Source organism: Lygodium microphyllum, chromosome 6 (assembly GCF_053477565.2).
Source record: "Lygodium microphyllum isolate KBCC chromosome 6, Lygodium_microphyllum_v1.1.10, whole genome shotgun sequence".
NCBI classification, from domain to species: Eukaryota; Viridiplantae; Streptophyta; class Polypodiopsida; order Schizaeales; family Lygodiaceae; genus Lygodium; species Lygodium microphyllum.
In genome coordinates this window covers 99808099-99814176 of record NC_141140.1, presented here as the reverse complement: position 1 = coordinate 99814176, position 6078 = coordinate 99808099, and the positions used below count along the sequence as shown (strand labels likewise).

Sequence of the window (6078 nt, the reverse complement as noted above, 5' to 3'; positions counted from 1 at the left end):
ATAAGTCCTACGGCCACCACTCCCAAGATGATGGACCACTCGTGCCTCCAATCATGCCCTCGCCACCTCATGTGTTGTTGTCTCCAATGTCTTGGAGAATTTGTAGCCTCCTCCCTGAGTCGATGCCAATCATCTATGTCTAGCCACTCGAGCTTTGAAGTCCCACTCCTAAGTGCCTTGTACACGTCCGATCGTTTGTGTGACATGTACGTATGCATGCACTCCATCATCCATCTTATGGAAAACCTATCTACTACTGCGGGTATCCGAAACTCCTCATCCAAGGATGCTACTATGTAGTCCTTGCTCCCCTCTGGTATGTTCTTCCAATTATCAAAGACGTTGTGCTGAAAAAATTATTGGCACAACTCTCTCATACGGGCCATCACTCTCCTCCCCTCATCATTCATGATGATGGCTTCAGTCCTATCATCTACAACGTATCCATATCCCTCTAGGATAAGCCTAAGATTAGCCCTCTCCCACCTACGACTATGCTCTTGGGTATATCTATGAGACCCTTACATGATCTGGTGTATCTACAAGGATAGTATCTCTTGAAGTAGCACCCATAGTGTCATTTGCGAACGACTGAGCAAATGTTAGAGTGACTAGAGTAGATGTTCCCACCAGTGTGATAAATCCCATAGGTGACGTAGCACGACGAGATGGAGACACTACGTCGGTACCTCTACAACAACCACATGAGCCACGCTCTCTCGAGCCTACAAGAGAGCGAGGAGTAGCACCCGTATTCCGAGGCTCATGCCTACAGTATGTAAAGTCTATTATGCTATACATGGGGACGAGGGAGTAGCTACCCTATGTCGGAGTGTTTTCCGTCCCATGGTATTGCACCGAACCACTACTACTACTAGTACTCGCCTTCTCAAACACACCAAAGGTGCACCTTTAACAAAATCTCTCTCTCTCTCTCTCTCTCTCTCTCTACTATCAGCACCACCACTACTACCACTACTACTACTATTACTACTCTCCTTCCCGAAACATCGAATGCACCCAAGGTACACCTTTAACAATATATATATATATATATATATATGTCTCTGTCTCTCTCTCTCTCTCTCTTCTACTACTACTACAAAAAAAAAACAAGAAAAAAAAGTAATTAAAGAACTACTACTACCACTACCACTACCACTACCACTAGTACTAGTACTAGTACTAGTACTACTACTGCTACCACTACAAACAAGAAAAGAAAAAATTAAAGAATTACTACTACTACTACTACTACTACTACTACCACTACAAGCAAGAAAAGAAGAGATTAAAGAATTACTACTAGTACAACAAACAAGAAAAGAAGAAATTAAAGAACAAGATCTTACCCTCTCTTTGTTTTTTATCCATTCATTCTCCTCTCTCCTTCCTCTCTCTCTCTTTCTCTCTTTCTTTATTATGTTTCATGTTTATTCCCTCTCTCTCTCGTTCTTTCTTTCTTTTTCTCTCTTCCTCTCCCTCTCTCATTTCCTCTCTTTCTCTCTCAATACACATCATTTTTAACAAAAACAAGCAAAACAAAAAGAGAAAAAACAAAAACAAACCAAGAGGGAGCAACGCACTCACCGCAAAGGTCCGAGGATGGATTCAGTAGCTCCTCTTCATGAAGGCGGCTTCTCTTCGCCCTTCGTGCAATTCCTCATCTTCTTCGCAAATGGCAGCAGTAGTGGCAATGAGAAACTCTCCTTCTCCCTCTTTCTCTCTTTCTCTCCCTCTCCCTCTCAAACGCAAGATGCAATTCGCTCTCTCTTTTCCTCCCTCTTTCACTCTTTTGTGCGAAATGCCACGCTTCGCATTTTTTCATTTGAGTACCATCGCTATTTACGTCACACTTGCGACTCAAATAACGCCGCCGCTGATTTGCGTCGAAAATGATGGTCACTATTATCCTATATCCTTGTAGTGATAGATTACCATAGTAGTCTATGTGGGTCTTTGTCCATCCAACCAAACATGCAAGTGTAGTAGCTACTAGGATCATGAGTTGCATAGTGGTATTTGCTAATATAAGGGGCCTAATGAATGCCATGCCACAATGTGTGCTATTAAAACATGCAAAAGGAGCTACCATTGTTGGTCTTTTATCTAGGAAATCTAACCGACATAGAAGCCACATACCGGTGGCAAATACACTTCCGTTATTGTATGGGTGTTAAGCTTTTAGTTCTTGCATTCAAGCTTTTAGTTACTTGCCAAAGGATATGTCGTAGTGAGGAGGTCTCGCTTGTGTATGCGTTTGCTTTTATATTCTCATATACACTACACACAAGGGCAAGTAAAATATGTCTTAAAGGATCTCATTAGCATATGATAATGTGGTGCTACTTTTCTTGTTCACTCATAAATATGATATTATAAAGAAAATTTCATAATTATCATCATTCTAATGCATCATCTTCAAGGAAAAAGATATCGAATTAGTCTACAATGCAAATATCTCTATAAAACAAGTTTATTAAGCTTGTTTCACTTTCCCAAATGCACACATGGTTGATGTTCACAAAAGTTAACTACCTCCTTATTTGTTTTCAAATAACCTTGTTTGTGTAGTGTAATAGAGTTGCATTACAATCAATAAGTACTTTACTATTTTAGAAGATGCCTGCTTGCAAGCGTTAAACTTAGCTATAGAAATCTTTTGAACTTCTTTTAAACATCCTTGATAACTATTTTGTTAGTACGCATGTATGAGTACATATCCCTATATGCACAAATATTTGGAAAGGTTATATCTTTAACATCCATACATATGCATGTCTACACACACATATAAATTTGTACGCATGTGTAACTTACACATATATTGCCCATTCCCTCGAGGCAGTTAGTCTAGAATATATGTGTAACTTACACATGTATTGCCCATTCCCTCGAGGCGGTTAGTCTAGAATATATGTGTAACTTACACATGTATTGCCCATTCCCTCGAGGCGGTTAGTCTAGAATATATGTATGTATCACATGGGTTCAAAATAAAGTGCTTTTAACAATACTATTTTTATACATTTTTTATATATAGAAGGGTGTCATATAAAAAGAGTTACTTATAGATTTAATAAATAAGGGTTGTGTTCTATTTTCGAGTGTGCACTTATAAAAAATCATCTATATAACGTGTGTTGAAGGGGTACTAATAAGTACCCTTTCTCTACATGCTGTAAGGCTATAAAATGACCCCTTTTACTTTACTAAAATTAGGGGTTTTTTCAAACAATAATTGAAAAAATCCCTTTGTAAAAATAATCCTAAAAATGTTACTAAGTAAAATACAAATTCCTTTGAATTCACATGGTACCTTACATGTTCTATTAAGTGAACTCCCTCAGTTTTATCCAAGAAAAATTCATCGATAAGGTTATCTATAAACAAGCCTTGAATGCATGTGATACAGAGGATATATATGTAGTGAATCCCTCAAGCCCATCCTCCACTTGCACATATCTATGCACACGTGTACACACACATAGATAGAGTTGTTGAGAAAATTCCTAAACCAAATCAAATATATATAATATAACATGATATATAAATTTTTAAGAGATCTTTATGTATATCTTACTATTAACTTGTGAAATAAAAACTTAAGACTGAGCAAAATAAGAACTTGATATGTGGTATTTCTTAAGATCTATCCAAATTTCTCTATTATTTTAGCGCCTTTATAACTATTCCTATGTAAATTTCCCGTGTGGTTATTATATCTGAACTAAGCCTCCACTTTTACATTGGTAGGCCCTTATGATTACATCACCTTGTTACATTGTAGAATATTGTTGCCCATAAGAATAGAACACTTGACCTTGGGTTTATTACAACACATTACAAGAATAGCATTAGTTTATCCTACCAATCATATTATTAGATGGGTTAATGATATAAATATGAAAATCCCCAAGCTCACACCTTGTAGCGGCCATTTGCCATAGATGGGCCACGCTCATGAAAACATGTTTTGTATCCGTTTTGGAAAAACATCGTAGACGTTGGAAAACTTCAATAAACTACCCGTGTCACACGAAAGCCGATGAGAAACGATTAACGACCAAGTCGTAGGCCGGAGCGACTGGAAGCATTCCATGAACGAGTGAAGGACGACTTCATATGTATTTTACATAAGATAAATACTTTTTGCATACAACTTAGTTGAAACGTAGAGTCTCTTATTTTAATGTTATGCAGGCCGGATAAAACCTGCTGTGCGACGAAAAACCTCCACGCGTGATTGGATCCACAAGAGCATGAAGGACCTGGTAAACAAGCTCATGACCTGGTATACGGACGATTATCCACGCATCTAGCTCGTACTACTTATATGGAATCGAAGGATCGATCTTCCCACCATTCGATCACCGGCGCAGCAGTTGTTCATTCCTAGACGTTAGAAACCCCCATTTGTGCTTGCTGAAAAGCGTGATCTGTTTATACAGTATTCCCTGATCGGAAGAGGTTAACTAGATACTAGAGAACCATTCGGACCCCTGCTTTCTCATATCTACCGTCCTGCACTCACCATACGCAATACTGTATCCATGGCATCATCACTAAAGCTTGCTATGCTAATTGTAGCTATCACGTTGGCGCAGCAGCTCGTCGACCCGATAACTCGCACTGAGGCGGCGGATGAGGACCCCTTGCAGGACTTCTGCGTGGCTGATCAGTGGGCGCAGGCGGCCGGAATCACAACCGTGAACGGTCTGCTGTGCAAGAATCTCCAACAAGTGGAGGCCAAGGACTTCGCCTCTCCTCTGCTTCGCCAGCAAGGCCAGTTTAACAAGGCGCTCGGCTCCGCTGTGCAGCTGGCGTCGGCCCTCACCTTCCCTGGACTCAACACCCAAGGCCTGTCCGTGGCCCGCATCGACTTCGCGCCCAATGGTGGGCTTAACCCTCCACACGTCCACCCGCGTGCCACCGAGGTTCTCTTCCTTGCCGAGGGCACGCTTGTGGTAGGCTTCGTCTCCACCACCAACAACACCCTCTTCCAGCAGACCCTGTACAAGGGCGATCTCTTCGTCTTTCCCCGCGGTCTCGTCCACTTCCAGATCAACCCGGACAAGAAGAAGCCTGCCCTCGCTATCTCCGCGCTCAACAGCCAGAACCCGGGCACCTCCCAGGTCGCCCCCGCTCTGTTCGCCGCCAAGCCTCCGCTGCCCGAGGACGTGCTCCAGACCGCCTTCGCCATCGACAAGGACGAGGTTTATAGCCTCATTAAAAGCGTCGCCACCACACTGCCGTGATCATGTTAATTCGTGTCACACCCTCTCGACACATCGTTGCTACACAGTCGAGGTTTACAACCTCATTAAGAGTCGCTACCACACTTTTGGAAATCATTAAAAGTAATCCATCGATCGAGAGGTCACAAAAACATCCTGATATATGTCGCACTGTGTTAACACATTATTGCTATACAAATCAATATGCTTAGGCATTATTCTTAAAGAATCCATATTGTTGCCATTACCTTTCTTCAATACTGTGCCTTATTTTTACACACAACACTTACAAATTTGAGAATCATAAAAAATAAACCATCAAGAAGTCACAAAAATATGAGGTTTCATGTTCCATGCTTCCTAAGTTTGTTTATGAAAAAATTTATCGAAATGGGAAGCACTAATAACGTTACGCAAGAAAAACCCTTCTATGCAATATAGTTATCATAAATATCACAATAATCACTATTATTACTACCTTATGGAAATTTTAAACTTCCCTACTACTACTATCGCTACTGCTACTACTACCACTACTATGATTGTGACTACTACTTTGATTTCTCCTTCTGCTTTGCTACTATTAGTATTATTTGTGCTACAGCCACTAGATTAGGTGTCACTAGCCAATGTGGCACATATCAAGTCTCTATGTTAGCGAGCATAATTTCACCATATAGAAAAGACAGACACATTCAAACAATAAAGGCAATTATAATTGTATGGAATAAATGCACTAATGCATCTTTAACTTTGTTGCTTCCTCAAGGATTCCTTTATTGAACATGTAAGATACTACATAAGTTCAAAAGAAAGGGTATTATATTTCGTAAAATTTACA

General features: G+C 40.4%; 1 pseudogene; it reads left to right on the top strand.

Moving 5' to 3' along the window:
- The first annotated feature begins 4553 nt into the window (after positions 1 to 4553).
- On the top strand, positions 4554 to 5387 carry LOC148034864 (germin-like protein 8-2 pseudogene; annotated as a pseudogene).
- Positions 5388 to 6078: the final 691 nt, after the last annotated feature.